The sequence below is a fragment of the Myotis lucifugus genome, unplaced genomic scaffold (assembly GCF_000147115.1).
Source record: "Myotis lucifugus unplaced genomic scaffold, Myoluc2.0 scaffold_127, whole genome shotgun sequence".
In the NCBI taxonomy this organism is placed as follows: Eukaryota; Metazoa; Chordata; class Mammalia; order Chiroptera; family Vespertilionidae; genus Myotis; species Myotis lucifugus.
This window is the reverse complement of record NW_005871175.1, coordinates 2,120,500-2,133,035: the sequence shown is the minus strand read 5'-3', so window position 1 is coordinate 2,133,035 and position 12,536 is coordinate 2,120,500.

Here is a 12,536-nt window from a genome sequence, read left to right as displayed (position 1 = left end):
TCTGGGAAAACAAAAGTGGGAAAAATTCTTTTAGCTTTTTCCGAAGCATCTTCAGCCTGAGGTGGGACGATAAGGATTGAAGAACTTGGAAATGCTATTGAACTGATATAAACCTGCTAATGAATTCATCAAATCTCACAGTTATTGGAGGGATTGACCTATTCAGAATATGTTTTGCACACGACGTCCACCTAAATTCCCTTCAAAATACATCAAATGTAAAGAGTGGACAAGGTAGATATTAATCTCAATTTCCCAAGGCACATAGGGGTCAAAAGCATACTTCCTTTGATCACTTAATTCAATGAAACATTTTTTAGCCTCCATGGGCCTGACTTCATTGTAAGAGATGGATAAAATTTGAGCCCAGGAGCTAGTGTATGTTACAGATACCTATCCAAGTGATAAAAATACCCCTTGGTTGTTTCCATTGTTGAGAAATGAACAACCTGCTATGGGACAGGGAGGAGGGTGTCACTTAGGTTCGATCTAGGATAGTCTGCATTGGGTGAAGTGAGAAGGAGCATTTAGGCAAAGGGCCTGACAATAGCAACACGTGTTTGGGGAACCCTGAGTGGTCTGCTCTCACAGGATTGAAGCTTCTTGAGTGAAGAGAGAAATAAAATGGAGTGAGAATTGGCAAGGATGAGGCTAGAAAGCTAAATTACAGCCAAATCGAAAAGGCCATGCTAAGGCATTGGCACATTATTTTTAGGTAATGGTGAAAGCCACGGAAGCTTTTTGCGACAGGCGTGAGATTTTCATACTTTCATTTTAGAAAAATAACTCTCCCTTGGTGTGCAGCAAGGATTAGAGAGGTGGTGTGGGGAAGAGGTAGGTTTATTTTAAGGTTTCTTACTTGGGTTTGTTGTGATCTTCTTCTGCCTTAAAAGATAAAACGTCTATTAGTTTATATTTTGTTCAGTGGTGTAGTTTAATGTTAGTTTAATGTTATATTTGAATAACAGCCATCCTATTAAATTGAATTATTTTCTTAAAGTACATAGATATCATTTTATTCTAATATACTCTTTCATTAAAGGGTAGTATAAATAAAAAGATAATCACAGTTCAATTATTTAAGAATTTCCCCCTCCTCTTCATGACTTTCCTGGGCCTTTTCCTCTTTCACTGTATTTTAAGCTGTTTTGCAGTAACTTTGGGGCAGTATTACAAAGTCTGGGTATGAAAGCTGGGATGCTAATTCCTCAGATACTGTTGGGGGTCTGAATGACCCTCAATATCCCTGTTCTCTTTTGCTACAGATAGCCGAGAGTGCTGTAAGACATACGGGATGGAAACTATCAAGTCAAATGTGATAATAAGCCAGTAAACAAGAAATCTGATTATGTCAAGATGTAGGAATGAAAAAAGCATAACCCACTGAGAAGGGGACAAAACATAGCATACATACTAATGTTTCTAGTATGCTTTACATTGGTCCATTATATGTAGACCTGTTTCAGCCTCATGGAAAATAGATGCTTTCCAATAGAGTCTACTAATGACAGGCCTTTGGGGATTTTGAAGGGAAAAGGAAACCCTTATGTATAAAATACAATTACAGCCATGTGAAATATCTTATCGCTGGTTCTGGTATTATTGCTCTACACTGGTGGAGACATACTTAAATGTTCAATTCTCGTAAAATATGGAAAATGACAGCTGATAAGGAATATGAATTTCACATAACTTGGGACACATTCTGCCCATTGGTATGTGCGGCTGAAGAAAAAATCCACAGAATGAGGAAAGGCTGGATTTAATAGTTTTATTATTTGGCTAGTACTTTTATTATTTTGGAGAGCTATTCACAAACTGCTTTATTAATGTTTCTATTGAATATTATTTTTACTAATTATAACTCAATATCATCTTAATAAAAATACTACAGTCTCAGAGGGTTTTAGCTGTTACGATGGCAAAGAGCAGTAAGTACACTCACAGAATTCACATTTTGAGCAAAGAGAAGAAGAGGCGGAGCTGAGGTTACCTGCCTGCAAGTTCCTACAGCGTGTCGGTGACGGAGGCAAGGGTCCTACTGCAGTACATCTCTGTTACGGAATCAGAAATCCACAGCTAACCACGGTTATCTGCTCCTTTCCTATCCACACACTGTAGTCAAGGTGAAGACCTCCAGAGTCAGACAGGCTTGGGCTGGAAAGCTGCTCTGCTATCGAACCTTTCCTTGCCTCTGTGTCCTCATCTGTAAAATGGAGACAATCGCTTAGGGTTGTTTGGAGTGTTCATCGAGATGATGCATGGGGAGCAGGGTTTATCAAACTTGGCACCATTTCTATTTTGGGCTGAATAATTCTTTGCTGTGGGAGGGTTGCCCTATGCACTGTAGGATGTGTAGCAGCCTCTCTGGCCTCCATCTGCCAAATGCCAGTTATCACCTTCCCATGCTCACCTCTCTGTAAGTCGTGACAATTGAAAATATCTCCAGTTATTGCCAAATGTCCCCTGCTCTCCCATCCTCAACCAACAATCTTAATAAGGTGCTTGGTGCATGGTAAGTGCTCAAAATATATTATTATTGTTATTATTATTATTATTTTGAATTGCTAATTAAGGAGCAGAAACTTTGTGCTTCAAATTCTCTATGTTTCTTTCCTTGGCCTTCATAAGAATGTGCAGATACATGGTCAGATGGGAGGAGTAGGAAAGGATGAGCCCCAAACTGTATAATCAGCTCCTGACAGTTTTGTTAAATGGGGTAATTTTTTATTCTCTGTCACCAGGGAGAAGAAGGTGACCCAACCCTTGGATCTTTCCTGCTATTTTTCAGATTTTGCCAGGCTCTGCAGATGCCCGAGTAAAGAGAATATTGCACTTGACCAAGCCTGCGGTAAGAGAAAAGGGGGAAAGAGAACATGGTTAAATCATTCTCATGCTATTATACACGTTGCGCTCTGGTGAGCCAAGCTGTCTCTAAAAGTAATTTCCTTGTATTTCCTCACCTCTCACCTTCCACCATCGCTATTACTTAACCCACTGACCCAGATAGCTGCTTATTAACATTTAATACATGTCCAAGTGTTAGTGGGGTTTGAACAAAACATAAAGAAGTTTCTGACTTGCTTTTAGCTCTTTGCCCTTGAACCATTACATGAGTAATTCTTTAAAGCTCCTCACTGCCATTGCTATACCCGTGGCATGTCTTTTCTTTAAGATGAAAACGGACAATTCATGAGAAGAGTTGGTCCCCCGAATGCATGCAAGCCTTCACTCATTTTGCAAATGTTGATGAGCTCCTATTATGCTGTACATTCTATGCTAGGGAGGCTCAGGGAGCAGACATGGTGGTTGTTTTTAGTAGCCTGTGGTGGGGGAGAGCAAGGGAGGCTGGAGGGACACAGACAGGTAAATGGGCGATTACAATACAGCCACGTGCTGCTTAATGATAGGGATACATTCTGAGAAATACATCGGTAGGTGATTTTGTAATTTTGCGAACATCAGAGAGTGTACTTATAAGAACGTAGGCTGTAGGGTATAGTCTACACACCTGAGCAGTATGGTATAGCCTATTGCTCCAAGGTTACAAGCACATTACTGTACAAAACAACACGAGATTAAATGGAGCACAAGAGAAAGTGAAGATAAACATGAGATGTATGAGGCTGCTGCAGGCGTAACAACAGTTTTACAGCAAACTTTTTTTATAAGTAGGAAGAGTAATTTTACAGCAAACTTTTTTTATAAGTAGGAAGAGTAAAACAAGGATAAAAAGTATGGCATAGTAAATACATAAATCAGTAACAGTGTTGGCAGCACAATAGATTTGTTTACACCAGCACCACCTCAAACACGTGAGTAAAGTGTTGCGCTAGGACATCACCACGTGAGTAAAGTGTTTCGGCTCCAGCATAATATCATGGGACCACACAGTCATGTGTGTGGTCCACTGCTGACGGATACATAGTTATGCAGCATGACTGTACAGAGTGAGAAGTGCTAAGCCACAGGAGGTGTGTCAGCTGTCACGCCACTTAACATACATGGTGGAGCCCTGAACTCCGTCTTTGGGGCTTAGAAATGTTGCTTCTATTTAAAAATAAATGAAAAGAAAATGATGGCCACTACACTACCCTCGCTCATTTCCTAAACAAATAAATAAATAATGTCACACTGATGAGAAAAAAATTCAATCAAGGGGGGAGCCTGGACCTTTGTGACATCTGACGTGCATAGCCCTGGTTCTAGTCTATGCCAAATGCAAAAGTATCCAGGACAGGAAAGTTTAATTTGATAATAAATGAATATTTATTCATTTCTAAGTGCATACCAGAAAATACTTGACAAAGCTAAACTTGGCAAATAGCCACTTTTTTGTTTCTAGTTTTTAAATTATGAAAGTAATACATGAACATAGTTGAATCAAAGTTCAAATAGTGCAGAAAGAAAAAAAGGAAGAAGTGAACTCCTCTATTTACACTTCCCTTCCCCAAGCCCACCCCCTTGCCTAAGATGAATAGTGACCAGTTGAGAGATGTAGTTATATATTTGGTGAAACCATGTAAGATTACCGTTTTTGTTGGTCAAAATTAATTAAGTTATCAGCACCTTTGTATAATGCCACTTATTTAACACACATTATTCTGTGACTTCCTCTGTTTCATTAACAACTTATCTCTAAATTCTGTGAACACATAGAGATCACTTTTATTTCTTTGGCACATGACAACTCTAAACGGATTATTTAAAAAAATAATCTTGCAATGATAGATTCATACAAGGAAGAGGAGAGACGAAAGATGGTAAGGCTGCTGGAAAAATTACTCACACTATGCTAACATTTGAAAAATAAACTGGCTGCCTGAGGCCAGCATTCCCAGAGGGCCCAGTTCTTTCTAAGGGGTCCAGTGTGAATGGGTAAGAAGCTTTGCAGTTTGCAAACAAAAGCACGCCCCCATCCTTGTCACTGTGCGGGCTGGCTCTTGCTGCCTCATATAATTTACCTTTCAGCCACCCAGCAATCTCCGACTGCTCTGTGCTGGGCTCCACGCTGTCTGGGAGAGAGGCTGGCTGGCTCCAAGACCCAGAGGCCTTAGTCTGCAACTCAGACTAAGTTTTTTGTGTTAACAGCAAATGTTAACTTCGTTTCTGATGACTGCTGGAGTCTTAGGATAGTAACTAATTCTTCTAGATTGTTGTCTAGTATAATTCTTCATAATTGCAATTTTTCACAATAATGTCCCCAGTGGAAGCAGCCCTGATTTATGGTCAGAAAACTTGCCTTTAAATGCCTGCTCCATTGTTTATTAAAACTGATAGACGTTAGCTAAATCACTTCTCCTCACTGAACCACAATTAGTTTCAGTAGTTATAAAATTAAGATAGTAAAAAATATCTATCATTTATTTTGTGTTTACTATATGTCAGGTACTGCTTTTCGCACTTTACATATATTAACTGATGTAATTGTCATCATAGTCCTATGAGGTGGTTGTGACCCTATTCACACCCCATTTTACAGATGAGAAAACTGAGGTGCAGAGAGATATACATAACTTGGGGGTTAGAGAAATGAAGGCAAGAGCTGTAATGCTTGGACAAGGGTAAAGAAGAAATATGAAAGGTTTTGGCATCTCTTTTTGGCTACCAGGGCAAAGAGTTGGTGATGTCCCCTCTCCCCCTTCAAGTATTGAAAGGAGTTAAAGTAGAATTAGGTAGTTAGGGTGAGGGTTGGAAGAAGGAGGAATGGTGGAGCTAGCTGAAATAAACAACAAATGTGTTTTGTAGGAAATAATATATATTTTTTTCCTTGGGAGTGTAAGAGAACAATCTTGCAAAAAGGCAGGAACCAATCAGAGAGCGGCACAGGTACACAAAGAGCAGGCCTTTAGCAGATGTATGGGGAAGAGCAGAATGCTTGGGGGCAGCCCATTTGAATCTCCCTTGGGAGTGGGGAGCCTGTGTTTGTTTACAATAAACTCCTGCCTTGTTTGAACACCTCTAGTCCTCGGCTTCATTCTTCCACCCCAGGAAAAATTCCTGCAAATCTGTTCCGGTATCAGTATTGCCCCCAAATCAGAGAATCATAAGCTTGTAGAACTGGGTGGAACCTGAGAGACTGTCAAGGGCAAACCTCTTGTTTTAAGAGAGGAAGATGCTGGGTCCACAGCCTTTAAGGGACTTGGGCAAGGGACAAGCTTGCTGATGGGTGGGGGGGGGGAGGGGTAAGAGGGGAGAGGGGGGGCACATAGATTTTGCTACTCATGCCTCAGGCATTCCCATGTTTTTTCCCATTTGGTTAAATACTGTGAACAACTTTAAAAAACTGTTTATTGTGGAGAAAGTTAAACTTCTACAATAGTATAATGGAACCCCATGTCCCACCACCACCCAGCTTCAACAATCATCAACCACTTGGCCAGTCTGGCTTCATCTAGATTTCCACCCACTCCCCACTTCCCAACCCCCACTGGATAATTTTGCAGGAATCCTGGGCATCTTGCATTTCGTCATTAACACTGCATATATCTCTGAACTATCAGGACTCTGTTTTTAACAGTAGTACAATAGGATTACCACACCTTACAATAAAAGTAGTACTTAATAACACTTTTTTTTTAATAGTTGGTTTACAGCAAGCAAGTTTTGAACTTTCAACAAGTGCAGAGCACTGTGGAGGACCCAGGGATGGTGAAAAGCAGTCTCTACCCTTTGGTTCTGAACAGTCCGGTATGACGTTGAAAGCCTGCTGTTGAAGTGGTGCAGAGGGAGGCGCTTGCTCCCTGGATGCCTGGGTTCTAAGCCTACCGCACCCACTACCCAGTGACCTCAAGTAAGTCACTTGACCTATCAGTGCCTTTCTCTGCTTATGTGCAAGATGGGCTAATAATAGGCCGACCTCAAAGGGTTGTTTGGAGAAGAAATGGGATAATATAGGCAAACACTTAAATCAGCACATGAAGCATCATAGTTACTCAATAAACATTACCTATTATTTTGATATCTCAACATGGTCATGACCCGTTACTAAGTCATAAAGGCACTTCATAGGAGAAAGGTGGGTAGTTCTGGTTATTATATCACTAATAATAATACATAATAATACTTATTATGGATGATGATGATGATTTTGGTCAGGATTTATTTTTTTAATGTGCAAGTCAATTAAAATTAATTGACTTTAATTGTTCATTATAATTAATGTGCAAGTGTTTTTGCACTCATTCTCGCGCGCGCTCTCTCGCTCTCTCGCTTTCTCTCCCTCTACTCACACCCACCTCCAAACTGAGTTTGGAAGGACTCAATTCCAGCAGCATATGTTCAAGGTATTTCTTTCCTAAAAGACCTAAGGTATACAAGAGATCTGATTCCTAATTGACATGGGATAGCAACAGAGCAGTTACTATAATCTCCATGCTCAGGAGAACCATTCATCCTGGATTGCTTGGTTCATGCCTGTTGTCCCCTTTCGCTCCCCAAAGTATCCCAGTTTGGATGATAAATTATATGATCACCCTACTATACCCAACTCAAGACATCAGGCATGGTTAAAAACATTTATCTCTTGCCTACCCCACTCGCCCCTCCCACCCCACTGCCACCTCTGCCCCCCTTCCACCAACCACCCCAGCCCTGCTCTTCTGTGCTTTCATCTCCACAGTCAGTCTAACTGCTGGAAGCCAGTGGATACGCTATGACTAGAGCTATGTCTGTTGCTGGGAATGGTTTACGCTACAGCACTGGTGTAACAAGGGCCATGCTCATGTTGTTACCCTTGCCACTGTGGAAATAGTTTCTATCAATCAAGAGTGGGGGGCGGGTCCCTAATCTGAGCCCATTTCGTTGCAAATTTTAAGAATTGCACATAGATTAAACAATTCTACTCCCTCCCTCCACCAATCAGGGTGCCTGATTTATCTGTACTCTTTTTGTGTTAAATACATTTTACCCCTTGTATTTATTCAACCATTTAATACTTTTAATCTTAAGGCAAGTTTTTCTTATCCCTGCAATGTGACTTTATCAGATTCTAAGGAAAATGTAAGAAGGTGAAAAGGTCATGGCACTCAGTATGAGATTAAAACAGATTTGGATTATACAAATTTATGACAACAATAATAATTTGCAAAACAACAAAAAAGAAACTGGATTTCTTGAGCCCAAGACGAATCCTGATAAAAATAAAAGTCATAGGAAAAAGCAACCAGATGCACGGCTTGTCAGTAATTTCATTTTGCAGACATGCAGTACCTACTGTGTGCATGGCTGTGTCTGGGGCAAGCCCCTCAGTTGAATTACAGCACAGTTTCTTCAAAGAATATTTAGTGGATAGGCTATGACAGGGTTACAAATAATTCCACTGTAAGGCAATGAGAGATATATGACCTCAGAGATGTCAGCCCTGTGCTGTGGGATTTATGGAACACCAGCGTGACTCTGAAGTTTAGAAATATTCCTAAATTCTGGGAAGTAGCATGGATTTAGATAAGAGGCCCTATCAAGTTGTTATTTATTTATTTTTGTACAGTGCCCCAGGCATGGGAAGTTCTCAGCAATGGTTGTTGATAATTATGACAAAGTAATCTTTTAGCGTCTTATTTTAGCTCCAGGGTTTTTAAATGAACCCCATACACTTCTTCCAGTTCTCACTGGACTGTCCCTGTTTTCTATTGTCCACTCCTCCATCTTGGTTTTAGACTGTGTTTCCATTTCCCCTTTTCAACCCTCCTCTGCCACCAGCTGGGCCTTTTGACTCTCCCTCTTCTGGTGCTTCCACTTCATCCTACAAACGGCTCAGGGCTCCGCAATCTCCCCTTGGTCTCTTGCCTCACCCCCTCCTTTCTTATTCCACTAAATTGCTTGAAAACTTATCAAACAATAAATTCTTGGATTCACCTCTTCACTTGTAAGGTATTGCTCAACCCATGATAGCCTGAATTCTGGGGCCTACAAACTGTGTGTGTGTGTGTGTGTGTGTGTGTGTGTGTGTGTCTGGGTATGAGATTGTGTGTTTAGTCACCAAAGATCTCCAGGTCAACTAGGTAAGTGAGTTATTACGGTAATTAAGCACAGGGGGCTATGCAGTCAGCCTGCCAAGGGTTTGAATCCTGACGTAAATTTGTTCAAGTTACCTAACTTCCTCGTGCCTCAGTTCACATTGGGAGACTAAGAGTACCTCTTAGGTAGAATTATAGTGAGGATTAAATTAGTTAGTGTATATAAGGGGTTTAGAACTGGTTAGGTGCTATTTTTAATCATGATTACAAACTCCAATCAATGCATTTCCATCCTTATCTTATTTGACCTCCCTAAGAAATAGGATACAAGGGAAGACTATTTTTAAAAAAAATATATTTTATTGATTGTTTTACAGAGAGGAAGGGAGAGGGATAGAGAGTTAGAAACATCTATGAGAGAGAAACATCGATCAGCTGCCTCCTGCACACCCCCTACTGGGGATGTGCCCGCAACCAAGGTACATGCCCTTGACCGGAATCAAACCTGGGACCCTTCAGTCGGCAGACCAATGCTCTATCCACTGAGCCAAACCGGTTAGGGCAAAGGGAAGACTCTTACTTTCCTGAAAATCTTCTGCCACAGTCCTCTTGGGTTCCACCTTTCTGAGTCTGACTTATCAGGATCCTTTGTGGGATCTTTTCTCTCCTGCTTGTCCATTAAATGAGGGTGTTTCCCTCGGTACTGATTAGCCCTCTGCTTTTCTCATGGTGTACTCTCTCGCTCTGGGTGACCTCATCCAAATCCTACAGCCGCCTTCCTCTTGCCTGGCCCTCTGCTGAGCTCTAGGCCTGTGTGTCTAGCTTTGGAGAAGTTCATGAGCACCTCAAACCCAACAGACTCAACTCCAAATCCGTCCCCTTCCACTACAAACCTAGCTGCACGTCTTGCTGAAGGGACACACATTGCACCAGAGGTTGGTGCACCACGCTGGAGTCCCTCTTCCCAGTCACCTTCCCCAATACTGTTAGTGATGAAGGCCTCCTTAACATACTCTCATTCACCCCTCTCACCATTCTCACCACCACAGACTTAATTCCGTTCACATTCTCCCAGGGATCACTACATTAGGCTTATTATTTTCTTCCTGCCTCAAGTTTTGACCCCTTTCAATTCATCCTTCACTGAGCTTCTCACATCTGGCCAGCAGCCCAAAGTCCCCTAGTGACTCTTCATAGCTCAGGAGGTGAAGTTCAAGTTTCTTGGCCTGAGTGGCTCTTGTTTATCTCTGTGGTCTCCACTCTCGCCGTCCACGACAGGCCCTGTTTTTCCCTAACTGTGTCACACTCCTGTGGTGCTTCCTCTTCCCCAGGCTTCTCAAGCCTCTCGCCCTTGGCATGTGTGCTTCCTACTCTGGAACATTCTCCTCCCCGCTTTGCCTTCCTCTCCTCCTGATCCCTCGGAATCTAGCTGCCACCTCTTTGGGGAGCCTTATGAAGTCACAGTACAATCACTTAATGCTCCTCTGTGTTCAAACATTACCCTGAACATAGAGCGTTCTTAGAGTATGTATAACAATGTAATCTTTGACCCCCTGTGTGTGTCTCTTTTTTGTCTGCAAATCCCATAAGGGCAGCATTTGTAGTTTGCCCAACTTTGCACTCCCTGCACCTATGGTAGCATATCTGGCACAGAGATGTTCAACAAACACTAAATAAAAGCTTGAACTAAGAGCATACATCACCTTTCAGCCTCACAAACTGTGAGAAGGTTGTTTGTATAGTCTATTCACTTCTCCCATTGTATGGACAAAACACTTTCAAATGGTTACTGGGAAAGCAAGGACTATTGAGTAGCAAACTTGAAAAGGATTATACCTTTGGTATAGTAATTTCACCTCTAGAAATCTATCCTAAATAAATAATCAGAGGCAGGAACATTTTATTCACCAAGATGTTCATCACCAAGTAATTTATGTAGACAAAAAAACTGGAAAAAAAGAGAAATTAAACATTCAGAATTACGGTGCATTCAATTGGACATTATACTGCTGTTATATGTTATGTTTTCCAAAGCATTTTTAATAGTTTGGGACAATGCTTATGTCTTGTTTAATAAAAAAGCTGGTAGAGGAGGAGGCTCAGGTGCAACTTTCTTCGGTCCTCCTGAATCTGGGTTCATCAAACACCAGCCGCCTCCACCATGCCACTGACATTTGACCCCAACGAGATCAAACTCATATATATACCTGAGGTGCACCGGGGGGAGGGGGGGGGTGGGTGCCACATCTGCCCTGGCCTCCAAGATCGGGGCCCCCCGGGGCCTGTCTCCCAAAAAGTTGGTGATGACATCGCCAACGCAACTGGTGATTGGAAAGGTCTGAGGATTACAGTGAAACTGACCATTCAGAGCAGACAGACCCCGAATGAGGTAGTGCCGTCTGCCTCTGCCCTGATCATCAAAGCCCTCAAAGAACTGCCAAGAGACAGAAAGAGGCAAAAAAACCCAAAAACAAAACATTAAGCACAGCGAAAATACCACTTTTGGTAAGATGGTCAGCATTGCCTGACAGATGCAGCACCGATCTCTAGCTAGAGAACTCTCTGGAACCATTGAAGAGATCCTGGGACTGCCCTGTCTGTGGGCTGCAGTGTTGATGGCCGCCACCCTCATGATATCACAGATAACATCAGCGGTGGTGCTGTGCAATGCCCAGCTAGTTAAGAACTACAAAGGAAAATGTTTCAATTAAAGATTATTTGACAACCAAAATAAAATAAAATTAAAAAGCTGGGTAGAAAAGTAGCAAATATTATAGAATCTTAAATCATGTAGAGAAAAAAATCTCCTTAGAAAAAAGAAAAAAGACTTGAAAGAAACATAACAAAATGAATTCTTCAGTAATTATATCTTGGGTGATTTTGTTTTGCTTCGTTATCATTTTCAGTATTTACTAAATTTTCTAAAATGATCATTTTATTTTTACAGTCAGAAATATAAAAAAAAATTAGAGATTTGGGCTGTGTGAGACTATAATGAACATCTTTTGTTCTATTTGTGTAGCACCATCCCTCCTCCTTCCAGTGAGAGTACATCAATTTTGGGGCACACATCCCTCTCCATTAAGAATGGCCTCATGATGTGGACAAAGTAGACTCCAATCCTGGCTCCAGGGGTGGGTATGTCACTTGGCCAATCATCATATTCTATCTGCCTTTAATAACTGGTTCCAGATGGGCATGTCACTTAAGCCAAGTCAGTATTTTTATAGGAAATGTTCAGAAAGGCAGAAGAGCTTTGCTTACATTGGTACTAATCCTATATAATAAAAGCTTAATATGCAAATCAACCAGTCGGCAAGGGGGCGGGGCTGGCTAGTGGGTGATGCCATGCCAGCCAAGGTGGGTGCCAGTGGGCAGAGGGAGGGGACCACGATGAGGGGCAGCGGCAACTGGTGGCAGCAAAGGGGCAACCGGGGGGGGGGGGCAGGGCCAGCTGCTCGCCAGCCGGTGCCGGCCCCCAATTGGCCCGCCGGTTGCCTCCTGCATAGGGAGGCCAGACTGAAGCTTAGTCCCGCTTCCCCTGGGTAGTGGGCTAGCATCAGTGGACATCCCTGAGGC